The 24,626-nt window shown below is 47.8% G+C and overlaps 1 protein-coding gene and 1 long non-coding RNA gene across 4 annotated transcripts in view; one reads left to right on the top strand and one right to left on the bottom strand.

Annotated features, from left to right (window-relative positions):
* Nucleotides 1–24,626, top strand: part of SH3GL3 (SH3 domain containing GRB2 like 3, endophilin A3) — a 134,203-nt gene that overhangs the window by 33,453 nt on the left and 76,124 nt on the right. The gene's annotated exons all lie outside the window — the stretch shown is intronic.
* On the bottom strand, nt 4,399–22,631 carry LOC111729862. The gene is made up of 3 exons (XR_002776422.1): nt 22,095–22,631; nt 7,164–7,280; nt 4,399–4,566 (listed from the first exon to the last, which is right to left on the bottom strand). It is a non-coding gene; the product is annotated as an uncharacterized LOC111729862 (long non-coding RNA).

The following is a 24,626-nucleotide window of genomic DNA, read 5'->3' as shown; positions in this document are numbered from 1 at the left end:
CGCGTTTTAGGGAAATGAGACAATTCCTCAGTATCCACCCCAAAGAGCTGAGACTCCTTGATAAACGCTTTCCCATAGCCTTCCTCGTTCTGTACTGCGAGCATGTGAGGCAGGTGCTGTGAGTATTCTCATTTTGCAGATACGGAAACTGAGGTCCAGAGGGGCGAAATAAGGTCCCCAAGGTTACACAGCTACGAGGCGGGTGTTTGAAACTGGTTCTTACTGGCTTTAGAACCTGAGCTTTGGATGCTGCTTGTGCCATGGAGGACACCGACATTATGGTGACATGGATTTTTACCATGGTTTTGGTCTAGTTACATGAGGGAGAAGGCACAGCATAGAACTACAATGTCAGGGGGAAAGGCGGGAAGACCCATGAGACAGAGGTGCACGCATGACCTTCGAGCGGGTGGAGGAAAGAAGTACTCAAAGTTCCACCTCTTCAGAGTAATTAGAAGTGACAAGGACCAAGGACATTACTAACACTCTGCAAGTCAATAACAGTGGTGGCTGCCATGTCGAGCCCTTTTCCAGGGCCAGATACAAAGGGAATTCCGTCTTGTGAGTTGAGCCGAGCTGCACAGCAGCCCGAGGAAAGAGGTGGCATCGACTCCATTTTGTGGATGAAAAGCCAGGGCTCAGAGATATTAAGTGACTTAGCCAAGGACACATAGCTCGTAAGGTACAGGTTAAAACCAGGTGGATCAGGTGTCTTCCCCTCCGGTCCCAGCATTTCCTGTCATGCCGGCCATCACTCACCACTCACTGATGTGTTAACTTATTTAACACATCTTCTCAGCAAAGACCATATTCTCCTGCCCACCAATGGATGCTTAATGATCAAATGTACAGATGGATCAATGAATGGACAGATGAAAGCCCAGTTATTACAGATCCTGGCAAAGCTGGGACAGAAGAAGTGTCTCTAGGTGCTCCAGCAGGGAATTTGCAGGAGGGTGGGGCAGTAATGACAGGTGAGCCTGGGGAAGTAGCAGGATTTGGGTGTGTCTTGTGTGCCCGTCAGGGGTTTGGACGGCATCTTGCAGGCGGTAGCATTTCGTTCTTACTGGAATAGACACTTCGAATACGGATTTGCCTTCCCTGTGCCCAGCACTTCTGACGAAACCGTCATCCGTGGACTTATAGGGTGCCTTCTCCCCTGTCACATGATTTCAGTGTTGTTTCTGATCAAGGAACTCGCTGAAACCACAGCTGGCCCCTTGCATCTGTGGCGGATATATTTTAGAGTTCCCGCATACCAAGAAAGTCTGTGTGCTAACTAACTCACACCTAGTATAGTAAGGAAGAGGCAGGTGGAGGGAGAGTACAGGGATGGAAACACGCTCTTGCCATCGAGTGGTTCGCCCTCCTCCAGGGGGCGATGAATGTTTCTCGCACAGAGCGACTCGTGTTAATCTGTCATGAGGGATGTAGCAGAAGCATCAAGACAGGATCTGGGAAACAGTGGGAAGAGTTGTCCTCTTCCCTCACAGGTCCTCCCCACTTGGGGGAGTCGGGGATGACTTTGCGGAGAAGTTGAGTGAGTAGGAATTGTCGGTAGAGGAACAATAGAAGGAATTCTAGGCAGAGGAAAAAGCATGTGGAAGCCTGTGAGTGCACCAAGGTCAAGGAACGGCGAGCAAGGTGCACTTAGTGTAGGAGGAGGCATTAAGGTGGTGACTAAGGCGGCCAAATGACAGGCAGAAGCCTTTCTTACTTTTTCGCCCAGTCAAAATTCTTCTTCTCTAGGTACTGATATCAGCGAAGGATTGGCCGGAATGAGATTTGTCTCTCTCTAAGGGCTTTTGAGTTTCCATCCAGATGAATCTATTCGATGTAGAGCATATGGAAAATGTTGGGTTTTTTTTTTGAGCAGGGAACTTCCTGTGCCTATTGCAGACCATCACTTCTTCCTCTCTGGTGAAACCATTTCTATCCTTTCTTCTCTTTTACCACTTGGACTTGGTGAAAATAAATATTTGTTGCTCAGATTGGCACAGAGAGCCATGCACATTTTCAGCAGCCAGTTCATGAGAACTTCTAAATAAGTCTTTATTAAGAGAACTGAAATTCTGTATGAACTCAGATCAGAGTTTTTTCAAGTTGCACGCGGCTGTTTTGAGAACTCAGATATCTGTGTAACTACACCGTTATGCTCGATGGTGTGGATCAAGTAGAAGCCATTCGATTACTGTTAATTATGCTTATGAACCGGAAGTGGGAGGTATAATGGCCGAGTAGAATCTCTTTGTCCTTTATGGAGCAAAACGTATAAGAAACGAACACCGCATTTTCACCCTAACGATGAAATCGCGTCATTCCTAATTCTGGCTTCTTTCCTGTGAGAACTGTACAACATGTGTCTCCATTCTTCCTTCCTGGGTCCATGGCAGGCCTCGGCAGTTGATCTTGAGGACTTTCCAGCTGAGGCGTAACATGGCCTCAGAGGCTTTGCACTCCCAAACATCACAATCGGTGGACTGTCAGTGCTTGTGAAATGACACCTCTTCACTCCTCGGGCTTCGTCTCTGTATCCTCTTTATCTTCTCTGGCGTTGGAAACCTTAGGCTTTGAACACAAATCTCTGCACCGTGAAACTCAGGTGTCCCCCCCCCGTTGCTGGCCACATCAGTCTCATCTTCTTCCTCATCCTTTAACAACAGAAGATTCTCCCAACATCCACGGGGCAGAAACGTCGATGGCGAAACAGCCAGGATGGGAATTTCTATACTAGCAATGAATCCCTTGCATAGCAGTCTTTTCTGAATCTGATCAGGCTGATCCCAAAAAAGAACTTGAAGAAACCAGTCCCTTTCTCCAAATCGTCTTAGCTGTGGGGTTCCCTAAAAGATTTTTCAGTGACAATGATGGTAAAGAGATGGCCCCGAAGTGGCCCCAACCTTCTGGCACAGAAAGCTCTTCTTTATAAAGCTTCCGTTTGAACTCACATCAGACTATTTACATTACAAAAATAGTGCACACATGTTTATTGTAAAAATAGCCGCAAAATATAAAGTAAAAGGCAAAAATCCCCACGCTCCTTTCCAATTCCCTAGGGGTAATTACCGTTAGAGCTTTAAGACAGTCTTTTCTCTGTGCATGTAGTGAGAACATTTTTTTAACAAGAATGAGATTATACCGTACATATTATTCTACAATATTTGCTTTTTTCCTCCGTATGACTGTACATGTTACGTGCATAGATGCAATCCTTCCAGGTCAATGCTTATAATTCTACCCCATTCTTTTAGTAGCTGAATGATTTTTCACATGTGCATGTGTCACAGTTGTTGAACTATGCTATAATTACTGGACTTTTACACTATTACAAATAGTACTATAAGGACCAGTTTTACATACATGTGTGTAAATACTTGTGTACCTATGTAATTGTTTTTATAGGAGAGCTAACCAAAAATGAAATTTCTGAATCTAAGGATATATGTTAGAAGATTTTATGAGAATATGCTCTTCATATTTACTAACACTGGGTATTATCAATCTTTTTGATTTTTGCCAAAGTAGTATCTTTAAGATTTTTTTTTGTTTCCCTGATCACTTGCGAGGTGAAACATGTCCCCATGTATTTATTAGCCGTGTGTATATCTGCTTGTCTGTATGCTTTGTCCATTTTCTATGAGGTTGTCTTTTTATTGACTTGAATATGCTCGGATGTGTTTAGTCCAGTGGTTCTTAATTGTGATGGCTCTTTTTGCATTTGACTACGGTAAAACTAAAACATTGAGAATCCTGGAGGAATACTTTACAACACGTGGCGTTGTCTCTGTACACCAAAATGGCTGTTCCCGTATACACTCGGCATCTCCTCAAGACTGTAAATGCCTGACAGCCAGCTTTAATTCATTCTTGCACCTTTTTCCTCAGTAAACAGTCTAATAACGATGCAATTGGAAATGTCTGTACGGAGAGTTAACTTATAAAGAACTTTCACTGAAGTGCGACAGATCTATACATGTTACCGAGTATAGCTGGGTGGTTTTCACACAGTGAACACACTGGGGTCACCATGTTAAAGTACTTGCACCTCTACCGTCTCATTTAATGTTCACAGCCCCCTTGGACTCAGATGAAACAGGAGTTATTATTTCTAGTTCATGGCTGAGCAAACTGAAGCTTAGGCAGATCAAATCGTGCAGGATCCCTCAGGGAGTAAGAGGCACACCCGGGATTTGAACCCTGGTCTCTTGGCTCTCACTGCCAACCCCTGGTCTCCACTTCCTGTGCCAGAGTAATATATAAACAACAGAAAGAATGAGAGAGAGGGAAGACGGAAAGACCTGACTAAATCTCCGTTCTGGGCGATAGTGCACCAAGGAGAATAATTCTGCTCATTCGCTTTCAGTAAAGAAAAAAATTGGACATTCAGCACCATTGGACTTAAGATTAAGACCTTTCATTAGATCTCACCATTTTCTATAAACAGCCATTTGTTCCCAGGGTAGAATAGACGCAGAACAAACACATACCAAGTCCATATTCAGTGCGAAGACTACAGGAGACAAGAGAAGATGAAGAACACACGGGTTTTCCTGGAGGACTTGACATCTGTAGGTGAGAGAATGCACAAATAGCTGTATTTCAAGAGCAGTGTGGGGCCAGAGACAGGAAGAAATTGCTTCCAGGGAATACCCTCAGGGCTACAGCAGCGGGCTGGCACGTGAGCTGGGCCTGAGAAGCGTTTACTCTGAGGCGTGGCGAATAGCGGTTCAGGAGACAGGAGATGGGGAAAGCCATAGGGACGTATATTGTGAAACAGCGACTTCAGTCTGGCTGAGGAGCCAGGCTACAGGAAGACCATGCTGGGGTCCCTCAGCGCATTCGATTGCTCTACGGAGCGCTCGGCTGGAGCTGTTCCTGTCCACGCCTCTGTTAGTGCACACTCGCTACCTTCTCCCTGGAAGCTACCCGAGGGGGCCGTGGAATTACAGACCTGTAGTTTGAGAACAAAGGTAAACAGAGGACAGACACGACCTGAGGTCACAGAGAAGGCTGCTAGCGACATCACAAATTCCTAAGGGGAAGGGTGGTCTGCTTGCAGCTACATATGCCCACCAGGCGGAAGTAGGCACCTGCCCAGCGGGCAGCACATTCCATTCAGTATGCTCTTCTCTGGCCACAGCAGCCGACCTGGACGCACAAGTGACGCCTTCCGTGCAGCCTGATCTGATGTGATTCTCAGTCAAGAATCAGACCTACACGGGTGTCCTCTTGGGACCTGAGGACAGATACGATTGGCCAATGTCACGGGCAAACAGGCTTCCCTCCCCTGGCTTAATACATCTCAAAATAGTTGCTAAATCTGGCTTCTTTCAGAAGAGCATGAGCTTTCTGGACGGAATTTGAGAACATCTGTACAGATATGAATTTAAATAGCCATGCATGCAAGGGAGATGACAACGTAGGTATATACTAGGCCATGCGCATTTTGTTTTAAAAGCAGAAACGAACGTAGAACCCAGAGTTCAGTAATGTGGCCCATAATAAAATGTTAACAAGTCCAAGTTGTAACAGAATCAAAAACCAGAGGTGGGTAGCTCGTGTTCGTGTCCGTGTTCGTAATAGAAAGTAAGCATCACGGGAGCATGGCCTTCATTACCTGGTTCCCCACTGTATCTTCGGTGCCCAGGATAGTTCTGCTTAGTTTTTGCTTAAAATCCTGAATAATTCTATGTAGTAGAGGTGACCGGAACACACAGCACAGAATTATCGAATGCAAGGTCAGCCTGAAAGTTGCCCCGTTGCTCTGAGCCGTCACCCCTGGACTCAGCTAATAGATCTCTTCTGTCGAAGTGTCTACCAGGGAGGGCCGAGGCCAGAAGGCGGGAGAGGCGTGGATCTGCTTGAGGCTTAACACAAGCAAAGCCCTCACCTTCCCTCTTCCCTCCTCCACCACCCTCCTCTCTTGCTGGGACTCTCTTAAAGCAATCTTGTCTTCCATGAAAGGCGAGGCTTGTCTGGACACGAGGCAGCCACGAACGGTCCTCCAGGCAAGGCTTCCCATAGACAATTTGGCCAAATTCGTAAATTAAGTTGAAATTTTGATCCTGCTTGTTGCCAAGTGGGGCTAATTAATTTCTATAGAGACTGATGAACAGGAAGCACAGTATTCACATTATTTCATCAACAATTAATTCACTAAGCTCAGATTCATTAGTTTCCTGGCAATCGCCATCCTAAACAGTGTTGGAAGGTGTTTGTGGAGGGAGCCTGGCTATTTTAAGCCTCCTGGAGAACACCTGAGGCTTAGCGGCCTCCTTGCAGGTGACTTCACCCTCCCCTGGAGAGGACTCATTAGGGAGTGTTTTGCAGCCCTGGGAGGCAGGCCTGGCTGGTGCTCCGTTCCTCCCTGGGACATTCTGGAATTTTGTGGCCTCCCTGGTGGGGAGAAGCCTTGCTCTGGGCCTCATATTAATCTCGGCTTCACTAATGAGCTTCATGAATGCCATAGGGTGTTTCCAAGGGCAAGAAGCCTGAAGGGACTTAAAATCGGTCTCCTCAGCCCCTCCTGTCCCCCTCGGTCTTCCTCCAGACCAAAGGCTCTGTGCTCTAGAGCAAAAGGTCCCCGAGTCAGAGGCATTCATCAGTCAGTCAGTAGGTACTGGATGCCATCATGGATGCATGGAAGGCTTCCTGGAGGAAGAACAATATAAATGCTTCACGACAGCATCACCTCCACAAGGGCGGGGCCCTGTCTGTTTTACAGTTGTATCCCCAGCTCCTCGCACAGATCCTGATGTATCCAGTAGGTATTTAATAAATATGAGAGACAGGAAGAAAGGCAAGGGAGGGAAGGAGGATAAGAAGAAGGACAGAAAGAAAGAAGGAAAGATAATGACTAAGCCTAAAACTGAGGTGACTAGGAGCTACCTCCAGCTGGGAGAAGTGGGCTGAAGCCATGCCGTACAGTTGTGCGGGCTGTGGACTGGATATTTCTGAGGGCGCCATTCGCACTGATGTAAGTGGATCTAACATTGTGCAGTCTGTTACCTGCACGATTGTACACAGCAGTCCTAGCAAGAGCGGGATAAAGAGAGTATTTCAGGCTAAGGGCACAGCATGTGCAAAATCCTAGAAGTAAAAAAAAAAAAAAGAAGAAGAAGAAGAGGGAGGAGTATTGAGTAACTAAAGGAAGCTCTGATTACCTAGAAATCTCCTTGAGGGTAGACTGCATTTTCTGCTTCTCTGTGTCTTCCGCATGGTAACTCACATGTAGAGGCAGGTGAGGAATGGTCCCTGGATTTAAGCAAACTTCAGGTTTCCTGCGGAACAAAGGGAACCCAAACGTCCATGTTGGGGTTGAGCCCCATGACCCTGCCCAGCACCATATTCATTTCAGGCCAGCCTGAAAGTGGGCAAGGTATAGTCAGCTCTGAATCTAAGCCAAGAGATGCTGTCTGTTACTGTGCCCTAAGCAACACTGTGCAGCTCCGTCCTAGTCATGTGGCCCCTAGAACCTTCTCCTGCAAGCCTCTTGACCTCAAAGAACATATGCAATGCAGACTGGCTGGATGGGCGTCGTAGGAGAAATAAGGTGAAGCGATTCAGAGAGAGCCCCAGCAACACATTGTGAGGAAAGTAAAAATGTCACAGTAAATGTGCAGGTTGCTGTTGTGGGTGCTGGGGCGGGGGCTTGCCCGAGGGGGAAAAAAAAGAATCCATCCTCCCATATTCCCCAGGAAGCTGTAAGTCGTGTGTCTGCACGGGACAGGAACTTTGCTTGCAGACCTGGCTTGGTGACATGGGCGTCCTCATGCATGCTGAGGAGGAACCATCAGGAGCCCTGCAAAGACATGTTTGCGAAAGCCAGCCGTGGGCCTGCACGCAGAGAGGTGGTCGCGTTGGTTCACCTGGCCGGGCTCCACTCGTGAACGAGCAGAGGCTGAGGAGAAGCCCGGCCAGGAGGTTCTGGCTCCCATTCTTGGCAGCAGCCACACAGTTGACATACTCTCTGTTCATGAATTTCCTTTGTTGTCTGTGCACAGTAAACGGTGTGGCTAAAGCAGGCTTTGGCCCACGGGGCAGGCAAGTCGGAGCCCTTGACAGCAGCCTCCTTCAGAAGCCCTGACTTGTGGGGCCCTGCACCGAGGAGCAGAAACCGCTCACATTTCATCCTTCTGTGCTCTCTTCCCAGGAGGATTTTGCTCATTACTGCCTCCACATTTCCCCTGTGTATTGCCAAAAGCAGGATTTTACCTAGGCTCCAATATTTGAAACATTCGCAAAAAACGTTAAATATTGCCCTCTCTCACAACTGCAGACAGAAAGAGAGGTTTCAAAGTGGAAATGCTTCACTTAAGACAGTTTCCAGGTTGAACAAGCCAAACGAAAAACGGTACACCCCGGTTTTAGGGTAATATGGCCCTCCTTCACAACTCTAAATTAAATTAAACAAGATCCATAAAAATGAGGGAAGTCTGCATTCATGCTAGAAGCTGGGTAAGGGTGCCAAGCAAATGTCAGAAAACTTCCAGGAACTTCTTCTGTTCCACCGAGAATAGATGGTATACAATGAATGAAAGGTACCCGAGTGTAACCTGGAACTCAGCTCCTTGAGAAAGCAGCAAAGCCTCATGGGAGAGATGGAGCAGACCCTGGGTGCCGTCCAGTGTAAAGGGGTGAGAGCTGGGGGGAGAGGAAGACCCGGGGCTGAGGTCTGTGATTTAGAAGCGGCACTAAGTTGGAGGTTCGGGCGAGTCAGGGAGGTGGGAAGGGAAGTTCCCCACTCACTAGCAAATGTCCAGCCAGCAGCCTCCTGAGGCAAATCTGGGGGCTACTGTGCTGGAAGTTCTGGTGCGAAGGCAGCCTCTGCATCCAGCCTCAGACCCCCCGGTGGCACCGGGGTGTAGTGAGAGGGGATGGCCGGAGCCCGGGACTGGGAGTCCCCGGAGAGGCTCATAGTGAGGGCAGGAGGGGCGGGCCGTCTGTGCACCAAGACCAGGCCCCCAGTGGAGCTTCTAGGAACAGAAGCACCCAGACACAAGGATCCCCGCTTTCCCTCCACACGCCTGGGTGACTAGGCCACTGAACCATCCTCTGCTTCAAGATCAAATGGGAACCAAATCAAATAGCAACGTTAAGGCCAAGCTGGGCAGGAGGGAGGATTCAAGAAGCACGAACCACCCGGTTTTGATTTTTGTTTTGTGGGGCGTGGGGATAGAGGTCAGAAGAAAACTCTCATTGCCCACGGATGAGAAATACCCAAAGAAGAGAGTCTATGGGAAAAGTCTATAAAATGACGATCACGATGATGCCGATAATATAATAGCAACAGTAGCTAACATTTAACAGTTACTAAATGCCAGATACAAAGTTCTGAGTGCTTTAATTCTCCCCCCAAACCCTATGAAACTTATTATGATTATTATCCCCATTTTATAGATGGGGAAATGGAAGCTCAGAGAGGTCGAGGAACTTGTGCGGAGTAGGAGAGCAAGAACACATTTCTGAAAAATATTTACTGCAAAAAATACATTTTACGGGGCATCCGCTTTATTCTCTCTATAAAATTCAGGAATGCTTTTAAGACACAAAACCTGAATTAAGATGAAAGAAAAAAATAGGAAGGAAGCCGGATGACTAATAATAAAATGATGTGAATCTGAAATGTGACGGTGGAATTTGAAGCCTTCGAGGTACTAGAGAGCAGAGTTTATATTGGAGAAAATGAAAACAGAATCCATTTCTTCATCTGTCGAAGGCATGGAGAGAAGGAGGGGTGAGACGGGGCGATGTTAAATTCTAGAATTATTAGATGCCCAGGCTCAAGTCTTGAGTCTTTCATTGGAAACATTTACACGTTTCCACCCGCCCGGAGAGGTCTGGGTTTGATCCTGCCGAAAGGAAGGGGCTGGAACCAGATGACTTCTCGGCTTGCTTCGCAGCCCCTTCATTCTCAGAGGGTCCCTTCTATCAAGTTACATAAATGGGTCCTATCAAAAGTTAGCTTTGCGGTGTAATGATTTTCGGAGAGCGAGACTCTTAGATCTATTTACCTTTCTCCTATTAAAAACCCCTCTGGTGCCTTGCTTTTTCCATGGGGCCCATTCTTCGCCCCTGCTCAGGCTTTGTATTTTATGCTGGTGTCCATCTTCCTCCCGGCTCCCAGGGTGGGCGTTGGCGGTCCTCACTGTCTTTTCACTGTGGGATTTAAAGCTGAGCTGCTGCAGCTGCCTTCCGACCCCAAGTGGGGATACCGCCTGATGACAGAATCAACATTCAGGAAGAACAGAGCTGTGCTGAGTACTAATACTAGTGTCTGTCCCCTCCATTAAGCCGTGCCTGACACTTAGCCCTATGCCAGGACCGTCCCATAACGTCAGCCCGTAAATTCCCTGTCGGCTTAAGGCAACTTGCATCGGGGTTTCTAGCACTTGTGACCGAAAGAGTTCAAACTGCTTCGGCTGGGCAGAATAAATCAATAATATAATCTAACGGCAACCTGACTTCTCTGAGAATCTGCGGGTGTTGGATACAGCATTAATATTAACAGCCGTGCTCACAAGAATATTCCATCTTAAGATACTTTTGAAGAACCACCAACAGAGGGATAATCAATGAGCTGCACATAAAAGGGAGGTACAGAAACAGAACTTCTTCACTCATGTGTTCTTTTGGTATTTTAATTGTCCTGAGGACTGCATTCATAACCAGGTGACGGACGCCCAGGGCTCCCAAGACCAAAGGAAAATGGAAGCTGAATGGGTTCGGGCGACGTGACTCGTTTCCCTTCCCCAATCCCAAGCCCACCCAGTCTGACGGTTTTCCAAAGGGGCAGAAACACTCTCTCATAAGGCGTCCTAGGGCTGTGTCCTGGGGGAAAGGAGGAAAGGAAGAAGTCTCTCTTGTTCATCTGACGACCTCCCCACTGCCTCGCCATGCCCTGGCCACACTGCCTCCTTCCAGTTCCTTCAGGGTGCCATGCTTTTTCCTGCTGTGTGTTCACGTACGCGTCCCTGCATAGCGCCTACCACTGTCGGGCGGCAGATGCCGGCTGGCGTTTATTTGCTGAACATCACTCTCCCTTAGCGGTGAGGTCAGCAAGGCAGTGGGGATGCAGCTTCCTGCCTCTACTCCATAGTCTCAGGGCAGCCGGACAACACAGTTCTTGCTGAAGAATGAATGAATGAATGAATGAGTGCTTGTCGCTTCTTTGAAGTCGAGACGGATGAAGAAATGAGTTTCTTCCTATATTGCGTTTGGCTGAGGTTTTTTTCTTCTAAAGCCTTTTTTAAAAATAAAAGGTTGCTATATTGTCAACGGATTGGGTCTTTGATTTCTTTAGAGGAGGGGAGGGCAGGTGGGAATGCTCAGAGCCCAGTGGAGGAAGGAAGAAGGGACTTGGGGCGACCCAGAAACTGGTTCTGTGAGTTTATCCTTCGTTGGGTGCGGGAGTGGGTGATTTAGAGCGGGAAATGAGAGCTAGGTTGCTTCTCCTTCTGGGAGGGAATCTGACGGCTGCTGCCAGAAGTCATGCAGGTGCTAGGATCTGGGAGATGACTCAGATTCTGTTTTGGGGTAAAAGAACAATAATACATCTATCCCGCCCAGGATTTTCCAATTTGCCATTAGCTGAAGACCTTGGAGAACCACGAGGGGCGTGGAATGTGAAGCAAAGAAAAATAAGCTCTTTTTTTTTTTCTTAATTAAGTAAACGATTGCCTCTTCAATTGGGGTAATAGTAAGTCTCCATTAAAATAGTTTACGATAATGTGAAATACGATTATGCTATAGTGTTAAGTCCCAGAACAAAAACAAATAAACACAAGAAGCAGGTTGTAGTATTGTAGCCGCAGAATAACGACAACTTGGTTGATAAATGCCCTGCCTGGCGGGGCCTGGTTTACCTCCCCAGCAGCGAATCTTATCATCCCTCCTCCTGGAGGTCCCTGCCCTCTGCCCTCTGCCCTCCTGCCACCCTGAACCCACATTTCACTCAAGCCTCCCTCCCATTGCCACCACTCCCCTCTCCCTGTGGTTCTTCAGGTCTAAACGTAAACGTCTTTTCCTCAGAATCCCTGTCCTGAACCCAGGGTCTGAGGAAGCGCCCCAAGGTCAAGTCCCTCCCACGTGTACTACCTGGTCATCACACTGCACACAGGGTCTCTCTCTCTCTCTCACTAGGCTGTGAGTCATGTGAAGGTGAATGGCGTCACTCACTGTCCCGTCCCCAGCACCCAGCGTAATGGCCTGGCACAGGGTCTCCATAAGAATTTGTTGAACACAGACCTGAAGGAAATAGGTCAAAATGTTACCCATAATGCTGATTTGTTTTCCTTCTTTCTACTTCTCTGTTTTTTGTTTTTTTTTTCCGGATTTTCTGTGGTAAGCACGGATTACATTGATGATAGAAAACAACAGCCCTTCGAGGGTAAAATATTGGGAGAGAGCAGACTAGGGGCATGGTCAGTTCATAGAACAGTGAGATTCCACCCGCATTTTTAGGTCTTCATCTAGGGAAAAACATACAAATCCAAGAGCGAGTGTGACGGGGCCAGCGGCCCGTGCAGGGCTCTGTGAGGACATTCTTCCCGGAGCTCCTAGACGCACCTGACTCCGGCAGGATCAGGCCTGTCACCTCTGCCTTTCCCGCAGCCTGCTCAGGGCTTGGAACAGGGCAGCCACTTCCTTAACACGCGCTTGCTGAATTCCCAGATATCTGTTTTAGGAATGAAATGAACATGGATGGATGCCAAGAAAAGTGCTATGTTCGATGCCATTGTTCTGGAGATTCGGGATTGCCTGATGGGGAAACGGTAGTAGCACCAGAGGTAGGCGTGTGAATGTGCTTCTACTCCATTCGCCTACAGGTAAGACTTAAGGCAACCTCAATCGTCCATGTGATGACTAAAGACAAAAACAAGAAAAAAAAAATAATAATAAAGAAAAAGGAGAAAAGAATAAGAAAAAGAAGATGCTCCTTTGTACATCCTAACAAGCTGAAAAAGGCATGCTGTGCGGTTCATGCCCAGGAAACCTCCAGGAGCTTGGCAGAGCCTGTTTGTGGGGACACCAGATAGAGTTCTAATAAGCACAGTCTTAAACCTGACGAGAGTCCCCAGTCATCACACACGAGGGGCGTTTCCCATGGGCACACTGCCTTCCACCACAAAGGCACCTGGGACGGTACTGACAGCACAGCATAAAGGACATGGCATCGGAACTAGAAAAGGCCCTAATAGAACATCAGGTGACGTCCACCCTTTTACAGAGAAGAAGCACAATTAGTGAGGTTCAAGGGCCTGCCCCCAATCACGCAGCAATAAGAGTAAAACCATGATATAATATAACAAATGAACAGAAAACGGCCAGGCTCCTGGCTTGCTGTGCCCAGGTGACTATAACTGAGGGTCAGCGTGACCAAGTGAGATCAAGAAAGGCAGGGGAGGGAGCCCTATATTTTAGAGTAATTCCCAGCAAAATTTCTTTTGTAATTCTTAAATTGGTTCTGAAGAGTGATTATCCTTAGTTATCTGAAGGACTTTTCTGGGCAAAGTCCCACTGCCCAACATCACCAGACAGGAAGAGAACTCCTGAATAGTAATTTATTTTTTCCATTTATTATTGCAAAATGAATTTAGTACACACACCCCCCCACCCCTGACCCTTGCAGTTTCCTACGTCATTCCATCAGGCAGACTGGGTGCTTTGGGAAGACAGGGTCCAACCTGACCATTTTGTACAGTGCCCAGGGCAGTGCTTTTTCTGGATGAATGAATAAATGAATGAACAAATGAATGACTATTCAAGGTTTAGTAGATGTGCTAGTAAACTATTTAACTTTTTAAACTTTCAATGTAGCACACCCATGTCTCGAGGCCAATTCTTGAAATCCATATTGTAGATGCATTTGTCAGGACAGGAAGTAATTAAAACAAACCATAAGCATTGAGGATCGGTTGTCAACACTCATTTCTATAACCAACAAACAATGTGGAAACTGAATTTTTCCCTGTGCACGGGGGCATGCTGACACGCAGAAATGCAGAGAGCTCCAACTCAATATGTAAACTCTGGTCGGGAAGAAAGAAGTCACGCAAACTAGGGATCCTCGTATATTTTCGAGGCCAGGTTTTTACACATATAGTTTTGTGTCTCTTTCGCTAACTCAACTTGTCCTCCACAGATAACTGTTAAAATCATTCCCCGCCTGAGCACCTCCTTAAAATCCAAGCTATTATTTCTTTTAATGAGCAGAACTTGGGGATATTTTCCCCTCTCTCTGCATCTCGTCTGAGACTCCAAATTAGCAGGATGCACCTCACGTCTAGACACTTGCAGGTGGCATTGGCATCACGGATTTACGCTGTTTACGCCCCACACTGCTTTATTTATCCTTCAACATCAAGTCTCTGTTTAATTAAAATGTACTTTGGTCCTCCTGACGCGCACAGACACTGTCTCTGCATCACAGCACAGACGTGGTTTTGCTCTTATTAATTCCATCTTTGCCTCCGTCGACTCTAAGGCACGAACCCTCTGGCCGTCTAAAATCCCCGAGTTTGCTTCCCCCCCCACCCCGCCCCCCAGCCTTGAAAACCACAGGCGAGTGTCAAGGATGCCTCCCATTTACAAGCTGTTCCCCGGCTAACGCTGATCTTCCCCAGACGCTAAATCATAATCTTCGTGTTTTTCGTATTTCGCATTCTAGCCACAATTTCAACATCCCATCCCCGTGACATTAGGGAATGATAAATCAGCAAGCGGGACAGCTCCCCTGTACAGACTGGTACGGGCGGACGGGGCTCTGCCAACGCCCTCACTGCTGCCAGATGTCAGCTCCTGCGGGGTTAACCCTTTCCCGCAGCTCTGCCTTTCCCTGCCTCCAGAAGGTTCCCCGAGGCAGCTATTTTTAACAACGGAAAATAGCTTTTATTTATTTTCTTTTGAAACGTCTTTCTTTTCTCTCCTTTCCTGGCCTTGCCAAACCTATATACTTTAAGGCAGAAAAAAATGCTATCAAACCATAGGCAACGTAAATACATCTTTTTTTTCTTTCTTAAATAAGTCCACATTACAACTTTTTGCTCCCTCCTCTTCAGTGTGCGTTATTAGAGGAGGACGAGAATGGGAAAGGCTTATTTTAAGGTGGAGAAATAATGCTAATGTTTTGTCGCTGCCGTTATTTTTATTAAGTAGCTGTATTGAAGTATAATTTACATTCCATGAAACTCATTCATTTTGCCAGTGCAATTCGGTGGTTTGGGGTATATTTATAGACTTGTGCAGCCATACTTGGAATCTAATGTCAGAACATTTCTATCATCCCTACCTCCCCCCCGCCCCCCGCAAAAAAAAACCCTGGTGTCCATCTATAGTTACTTCTCCCTACTGCCCCAGGTAACCAAACACTAATTTACCTTCTGTCTCTATAGATTTGCCTTTTCTGAGCCTTTCATACAAGTGGATTCATACAATAGGTGGTCTTTTGTGTCTGGCTTCTTTCACTTAGCCTAATGCTTTTGAAGTTCAGCGCTAATGGCTTTTTATTACATAGCAAAGCCCTTTACAATGGCCAAACCGTCCCAGAAGACTCCATGATCTAATGTGTGCCTGCTGAGCGTGCTCTCAGAATACACGCTGCTTAAGACGCGCCCCATGCAACAGGGTGAGAACTTCCCTTCTCTATTCAGGGTCAAGTTCTAGGATGGGTGTTTCAGGAGAGGAGGGTCAGTCAAGGGCCATATGCAAATGCAAAGCTTTTTAATTAGTAGTTGGTACTAGTTTTGTTTCAGAGAGGGAATAACCCAAACCATTCAATTCGCCTGTTATTTCAATGACAGATCAGGGCCATGGAGCTTCGTTCGATAAATACAAGGGCTTTTTAACTCTCTCCCTTTCACGTTGTCTGATGAAATGACACGTGAAGTGCTTTGCATAGTCACATGATGTGCTGATAGGGAAAGTATTTTCTATGGTAACTAATATTATACATCACTAAGGGAGCGAGAAGGAGAAAGTGAAAGACAGAGTGGGAGGCCAAAGGCAAGCCGGAGGAAGAGAGGGGTGAACAAGTGGCTGAGCTCCGTGCAGGGAGCAGGGACAGGCATACCGGAGAGTGAGCTGTCTGTCCCTGCCCCCGTCATAGTCTCCGCTGTGAGGGATGCCTTTGCAGCTTTTTGGCGGCTTCTTCAAACTTTCATCATGGAACCCTCACAAGAGCCGCCCTGACAAGGACTGCTTCTCCTACCTGAGGGTTATGGCTAAAGCATTGGTCTGCAGCCTGTGGCTGTACATTCGAATCCCCTGGGGAGCTTTTAGAGGACACCCATGCCCAGGCTCCATCCTAAGGCAGTAGATCCACGTCTCTGGAGGTAGGGCCTGGGCACGAATGGTTTTGAAAAGCTCCCCAGGTGATTCTAATTCAGGGCCAGAATCGAGAACCACTGGGCTCCGCTGTGCAGCGTTTATCAAGCCTAGATGCATATGAGTCACCTAAGGATTTATTAAACTGCAGGTTCTGAGTCGACCTGTCTGAAAGCAGGTAATGCAGATGCCACCGGCCCCAGACCGCCCTTTGCTAGGTGGGGAGCAAGAGAAAATCCACGTTTTTCTGGCATGCCCGGGCGCTCTACCATCTACTTCTGTTCTAGACCAGCAACATTAGATCCTCTGAGAACTTGCTAGAAAAGCAACTCCTCGGGCCTTACCCCAGATTTATTAAGTCAGACACTCTGGGAGCGGGGCCCAGCAACATGTTGTTTCAACACGCTCTTCAGGTGACACTGGTGCACGTTAAAAGTCTGAGAGCCACTTAATCCGCTCACATTTCCTAAACATGCGTTTTTCTTTCCCCTGACCCTCCTCCACCCAAGGGCCTCCATCACACCCCTTTTCAGCCTTCAAAACTCATCTCTTCAGTGACATCGTCTCTCAGCCTTGCACTGGTGTTTAACTGTCGTCCCTCAAGAACCCCGATTGTAGAGCCTTTGCCAGTTTCAGTCTGTCAAGTTCACGGTGCCAAGACGAAAGCAGACTTGGGACGAGATGCGTGCTTGCTGGCAGGAAATGGGCTCTTGCCAGCCGGTCTCAGCACACCGTCGCCTCTATCCTAGACTGACCCCATTAATTAAGTGGCTAAGCTGGCTGTCTTCTCGCTAGCTGGCGAGATCCTGGAAGTCTCTAGTTCCGTGTCATTCCTCTGCCTTCCTCTGTCACCTGCAAAGTGGAGACTACACATAGAGGTTCCTTCTCATCTCTTTAGTAAACTGAACCCAACTCCTGCTGTGAACCATCCTATACCCACACCCACATGTGCAACTGAAATTTTCGAAATGAAAATCGTATACCAGGGAGATGATTGTTTTCATTAAAAAAATTCATTTTAGATCGCGCGTGATATAATTTACCATCTATATCTGATTCCGGGATTTGGGCACACGGTAAAGATAATTGCCATGGTGTCGGTTAGAAACCTCGTGAATTAGAAGCACTGCTTTGGTTTAGTTGAAAAGTCTACACAAGAGTGGAAGCCTCCAGATGGTGGCCTCACAGCAGGGAGGGACCTGGGAGCCGGGGAGGTGCTCTCAGCTCCGCCCCTGACCTGGTCTCGGGGCTCCCCACCCTGCACTCCCACCTGCAAAGGACGGTGCTGAGTCATTCCCTCCCTACAGACCTATTCTGTCTCTAGTTGTTAAATGACAGCGTAGGACTCCAAATGCTCTTTGCATCGAGGAGAAAGCATGAATTCTGAGACTTTTTTTTTTTTTCCATTAAAAAAAAAAACCTTTTTATTTTAGGGAAAGGGTTAAGTAACGTGCCCTAAAGAATCAAGGGCTTGTCTTGGCATCTTGTCCTCCTCTCTCCTGATGAATGGCCTGACACTTTCCTGATCCTGAAGCTCTGTTCTTTAGAAAATAACATTTGGTTCTAGTCATGGCAGAAGCCCAGGCCTTGCTGATTTAAGGTCCTAGAGGAATGTGACGGCAAATTGAAATACTTTCATATCGACAAAAGCGTGGGGTCCTGAAGCGCAAACGTTGACATAAAGCACTCTAAGTTGGCTCCGTGCGTATGACAGTTTCTTTTAACCGTCAGTGGTTCTGTTACTATCTGTCCATCCCTAATTCTCTTTAGGATGTGCAAGCTTGGGTTCAGTCGTAATTTTTGTATTGCTAGGCCACGTTAAGGCTAAAACTATAATTTTAAGGTCCGGATTCCAGCGGGTTAACTTTATAATATGAACAATTAGGAAATACTTTTTGTCTGAATAATTCGATCTTGTATTTCGATTGGTAGAGCAGGGATTTATCGCTACATCGTATTTTAAGATGCAAATAAACAACTGTGCCACGAAAAGAGACCTTTTCCAAAAGACTCGCCAAGAAGGCTTAAATATTTTTTGGCAAGTGAGAGGTGGAGGTTCAAGAATAGTAGCTATTCCTTTTGCAGTTTGAAAACATAAATTCGGATAATCGTTTTAGAAAATAGAGGAGATGTGCTGATAAATTCGAGCTCTAATTAGTAGCTTCTTTTTCAGCTCACGCTTTAATTTTAACTCCAGACGCTTTTCCCTTTTGCTAGTCAACACTGACACAGACCCATCTACTTTAAGATCATTTGTCTTATCCTTTCATTTGGGTTTACGACGCGTTTCAACAGTAGGCAGAGAAAAAGAATAAAAGATAGTTTTGGATTTAAACAAATAATGAATTTCAGAAAAGACCTCAGCGATGTTTTTATTCATCTCTTGCCGGGGTCTCTTTAGCATGTCCAGCTGAAGATCTAACAACGGAATTTAATTTCCTTTACCCACAAAAATCAGTGCAGGTTTCCCCTAATTCACTCGTGGATAAGTCATTCCCCCTGGTTCAAATTCCGGAGGGCTTTACTTTCTTCCCTCTCCCTCACGATCCACATCCAACAACCATCAATTCCTGCCGACTCTTGCTTGTAACGCGTCCAGAATATAGCCTCTCAACTTGACTCTCAACTTGAGAGTGCATCATCATCACCTGGGGAGCTTCACAAAAATGTATAATTCCGGGACTTTCCCCTCAAGATTCTGATTCAGGATGTCTGAGGCGGGTCTTGAAAAACCTGCATGTCTAATAATGCAACCAGGTGATTTGGGGGCCTGAAAGGATGAGAAATAGGAAGCAGATTAAGAGGGAGGAAGCCTGTTTCAGGTGATGAGGCCAGGAGGTGAGAGTCTTGAGCAAAAGGAACCGCTAAGGAGACAGAATGAGGGGTGGGGAGGCTGGGAACGGCCTGATGGTGGGGGGCCTCCCAGGCCACATGAAACAAGTCTTCTTTGGGCAGGTGGGGTCTGAGGGGCGGTGAGTCTCAGCTGGAAATACCAGCTGGAAGCAGGAACTGGGAATCGAAGCTGAGGAGAGGGATCTGGGCTGGATTTGATCATTAGCTCTTGGGGAAAGAGCCTGTCAATTGCGATGAGAAGGGAGTCGACATGAAACCCCCTTTAAAGTGATTGGGGAAGATGAGCCAACTAATAACACAGGCGGGTGAAAGAAAAGTATTGTCGAAACCAAGAATTTTAAGAAAAGAGGAAGTGATTGACTAGATCGCAGTCACCCTAATGTTTTTTTTTTTGTTTTTTGTTTTGTTTTTTTTTAACTGAGTAGAAATGCTGCCCAGGCCAGGGAAAGTGGGAACTGTGGGGAGGTTGCTGAATGGAGCCAGTGGAGGGGGAGGGGTGTCTCTGTGCGATCTGGGCAAGGGCAGCCTCTGTGCAGGGGGGAGGGGCAGAGGAGCTAGGCAGAGGGACGTGGCGCTGGCAGGTGTGGATGCTGCGGAAGCCCCACAGCATGAGGGAAGGAGAGATGGGATGGCAATTGGATGGAGCCGCAGGATGGAGGTTAAGCTGGCTTTGCAGACGCGGGAGCAGTAAAGCCGCAGAAGTGGAGGCTGTTCCATTCCTCCCCGGCTGGGTGGCCTCCTTCCTCCCCAGGTACGTGCGGTTTCAACACCCAGCTCCTGAGAGAGCTTCTTCCCAAGCAGCTGTCCCGTCGCTGTGCTCATCGGGGTTGTTTGAAATGTCATCTTCAAGATTTCCTTTTTTGAAGGAACAGTTCCTTTTAGGTAAAAGCCCCGGTTTAAAGTATGTTTTCTGCAAAGCGTTTGGCGTCGACTTTCCTGACCCAGCTCTCCTTGGCCTTATGTCATCCCATCGCGATAATACTGCTTGAGTGGCCTTGTCTGCACCACCTCGTGGTGATCCGCGGGGGGCTGTTATTCCCCGCACTCCTCCCAGGAGGGAGCTGGCCCGCAGTGTCCCCCGCACTGCTGATAAGTGGCCAACCTGGGAGTACAGCCTCGGTCCGTCCAACTCAGAAGCCTCGTCACCCCACGCAGGCTGCCCTTGCTTCAACTGTAGAAATTCCTAAATGACATGATCACTTTCCCTCCAAGGTTCCTGACCTTTTTACATTCCAGACAGCTCTTTCTAACTGAGGTGTAGTTTCTCCAGTCACTAAAGGCAAAGCCCTTGCCACTCTGCCCCTCCCCCGCAACCTCCCTGCCTGCCTCACCCCTTCGCTAACCATACAGAGAGTCAGCAGAGAGGGGCTGCTGGCTGCTCACCTCCTAGAACTACACGCCTGCCCCGCACTTTGCTTCGCCAGTGCGGGAGCGTGCCCGGGCCAGCCTCGTGTGTGGTCCGGCAGCTCCCACTGAGCCCTTTCCCTCCCACAGAGGGATCCTATCCACTTAGCACCCTGTCTAAAGGCCAGGTGGTAGGGGCCTGGTGGGGGGTGGTATCTCATTTTATCCACCCAGTGCTGCGAGCGAGGTGCTGTCATCCCCACGGCACGGCTGAGGGAGGGAAAGTGACTTCCAAGGACACCTGTTCAGGGGATGTCAGAGCTCGGACTCCGCCCAGGTCTACCTGCATCTCAGGACCACTTATTCATTCCATCCTCCCTCTGCTCTAGGATGAAGTGACAGCAGAGGGTCTTCGGGCTCAGAGCTGGGCTCTTCCAGGAGGGATTCGGAGGAATTAAAAGAAAAGTGACTGGTCACCATCATCTGTCACTCCTTTGCCTATTTCGGCGGTAATTTGACCATGTAAAGGAGTCCGTTGGATTCCGCATCTCCAGTCGCGAGGGCCTCGCTTAGCGGTGCGTCTCTCTGTGCCTCTTCCATTTCGGTGTGTGATGCCGTCCCAACCATTTATTCCGTGACCGGACCTGAGCTGAGCATTTAACATGAATTACCTCAGTTTCATCCTCATGCCAAGCCAGGAGGGCAGAGATTCTGTCCCATTCACAGTATCCTCCCGGACACCGGCTGCTCCTGTCGCGTGGTGCCACCAGTGGGGTTTTGTTAATGACGGAGGGGGTGGGGAGGAGTGAGCCCCAGCAGAGAGCTGGGCAGGGGCAGGGACTGTTCCCAGCGACCTGAGGTGTTTGGGGTTTACCTCCCTGCAACATTCACTCATTCGTTCATTCATTCATTCATTTACAAATGAATTGGGGGCCTTCTACGTGCCGGTCACTTTTTTAGTTGCTGGAGACACAGGAGACAGCGGTGAGTAAAGCAGACGGGAAGCGGATGTTCTCGCGGTGCCGGCAAATACTCGGCTTGGTTTCCCGTTCCTATTTCCTTCCCCATTTTTCCTCAATGCTAAGACACTTAGAGGTGTCTGTTGTCGAACTTTCTCGTCTCTCCTGAATTCTGTCTCCTATGCTCCTTGCTTAGGCTATGTAGCTGAAGGACTGTAAAGACAGATATGGAACAGACAGACTCCGAAGGCTTAAAAGTCACCTCCCCCAAAGCCTCTGCAAAGTGCCATCCTTCTCCAACCTGCATGTCCTGGTGACAGATCTCAGAGTTACAGGGAAGGGGCAGGTCTGGGGCAAGGGCCGAGCGTGAGCCATGATTAGATGCGCGTGCCAGAGTCCCCCAGGTGTCGCCCACAGGCGCCTGACCCGCCCTCTAGTGAATTAGGGCCACCTTGGCCAGATCTGCTCCCTGTTTGTGGGCCTCCTCCCCTCCCCTGTGTCCATGCCCCCAGCACAGGAAGCTCACCCTGCCTCCACCCCCTGTCCCTAACCCCATCCAGGGCGCAGGTCGTGCAGGCGTGCAGACCTGGGCTCGAGAGGAAGGAGCTAGCTTACCGCCGTGTGGGGCAAGGGGTCCGGCTTTCCCTCAGCGTCCTCAGGAGGGACCAAAAACTCACACCGGGGCATGCGGGAAGGGGTTGGACCTTGCGGTGGCCGGGCTGTATGGGATCCAGGCTCTAGAGTCTGCAGATAGCGTCAGACTTTCTGTGCGCTCCTTCAAGGGACCCTGGGTGGTGGCCTCATGCATCCTGGGACAGGACACTGTGCCACTCCCGGAGTTAGCCCCTGGCAGGCGCTCCCAACACCGTCAGCATGAGGTCATCACACCAGTAGGAATTTCCTGTCCCTTAAACACTGACTGGAGACGGGCTCCGCCCCCCCACCCTGTCTGTGGGCTCCCAGACTCATCTAATCCCTCTGCAGTTCATTGCCAGGCAGTGCCAGGCCCTGCCCTCTGGGCCTCCTGAGCACCGTGGACGTAGGGCAGCTTTCGCCATCAGTCTCAGCAAAGCGGCCAGGTTGGGGGGTGGGGTGGGCATCACCACACAAGCCAGCTTTCCTGGGCAGCGGCCCCACTGTGTCCCATCTCGGTTTCACTCCCCCACTGCTCAGCAGAGTTGATGGTGGAACCTGGATCTCTGGGGCAGCTGAGACATGTTGATGACAAGGTGCCCGAGGGGCCACCCTAAGAAGGGCACAGGCTCCTTGAAGTGAGGAGGCTTTGCATAGCAATTATCAGGTGACTCTTAGGCTAAGAATGTGGATACTCACCACAAAATCTGTCCCTCCCTAGTCGGATGATGGTGACACAAACCTGTTGCTGGGATATGAGCCAGGGTGGAAGTCCCTGGGTAGCATGTCTCATCAAACAATAGGAGTGCAACAGCCCTTTGTCCAGCCTTGAAGCTGGGAAGACTAATCTTGTGGTTTTTCCTAGGGCATGAGCCCTATCATATCTGGCTAAGGGAGGAAGGCGGGGTCTTGACCACCGTGTGCGCGTGTGTGTGCGTGTGTGCACGTGTGCTGGGGTGGAGGGTCGGAGGAAGGAAACAGCAGGTTCTGATGGAACTGGGTCAGGTCTCCCCTGTAAGGTTCATTAAGGGAAGGCCGAAGGCGGGAGTGGAGGGAGTATTTGTGGGGGGACAGGGATTCCAGGGCATAATGGGGCCCAAGTGACTAAGTATGACCAGAATGGGAGAGGGGGGCTGCTCACTGCCAGAGGCCTCACGCAGGACGTGCTGTTTGGAATTCTCAGAGACAGTATCCTGGGGTGTACATCCTGTTTGGGTCACAGTGTCTCAGGTGCCCTCAAGTGGCTTCACAGCAGCAGACCTGAAGCAGGGGGATGGAACTCAGGAAGGTGAGCACTTGAGACATGCCTACTCCTCTCGAAAATTTTGGTGAGGACTTCAGGAGCCAGGAGGAGTGATAATGGGTCCTCCTTTGTACCAGAGGCTGGAGAGATCTCGGGAGGTGGAGTGTTTAAAGACTATGATATTTTATTTGTCATATTTCTCATTTATCCCCAAACAAAATAACATTTACTGTGTGCCTTCTGATTACAAATCGGTATTTATTTGTGAAGAAAATTTGGACAATATAGAAAAACCACAAAAGGAAAATCAAAATGACTCAGAAGCTGATCCCCAGAGGTCACAACTCTTTCCACTATATATTACACATATTGTTTCGTAATTTACTTTATCCATGTAAAAGTATATCATGAATCTTTTCACACGTCGATAAGTATTCTTTTACATTATGTTTTAATGGTGGTTTAGCATTCCTTTCTGTGGATCTGCCAAAAACTCCTTAACCAGTCTTCTATTGGAAGGTGGCTTACGACCGTTAGCCATGAAATAAAGCCGTGATGAGTCTAATGTAGGCACAATTACCTAATGAGTTTCTTAGGATAAATTCCTAGCAGGATAATTGCTGGTCAAATGGTGTGACATTTTTAAGGCTTTGATACACGTTGGCAAATCGCCTTGCAGAAAGGTTCATTTCAACATACGCCCCTCAACCTACAAAGTATGAGAATACCTGTTTCTCCACAACCTCACTCCAATTTGCTATAATCGATCTTTGTCCATTTGAAAGTAGAAAGTGGTAGTGTCTGTTTAAATTCCCATTTCTTTGATTTTTAGGGTAAACAAAAAATCTTTTTACTTTTCCACTTCTTCCTATGTAAATTACCTGTTTATATCATTTGTTTATTTTATTGAAAGTGCATTGAGTACTAGACATTGAGCTTTTTTTTTTTTTCACTTGGTGTGTTCAGCTTTTTCTTGTTAATTTTCAGAAGCTCTTTATATAATATTATTAGCCTCTTGCTTATCAGGTTACAAAGACTTTATTCCTAATCTCCTTAAAGCTTTTTTATTTTTATTTCTTTGCCTTACAGAAGTTTTAAATGTTTATATAATCAAAACTGTCACCCTTGGTGTTACATCAAAAAAAGTTTTCTCTTTATCAAGAATATAAAATCATAATCCCCCCCAATTTATAATTTTCTTATTTACATTTAAATCTTGAATTCCTCTTGCATGTCTGACATAGATGAGGACCTAATCTAATTTTTTCCAA

Source organism: Pteropus vampyrus, unplaced genomic scaffold (assembly GCF_000151845.1).
Source record: "Pteropus vampyrus isolate Shadow unplaced genomic scaffold, Pvam_2.0 Scaffold286, whole genome shotgun sequence".
NCBI lineage: Eukaryota > Metazoa > Chordata > Mammalia > Chiroptera > Pteropodidae > Pteropus > Pteropus vampyrus.
Note: the sequence above shows the minus strand (reverse complement) of the source record. Positions and strands in the feature narration are given on the sequence as shown.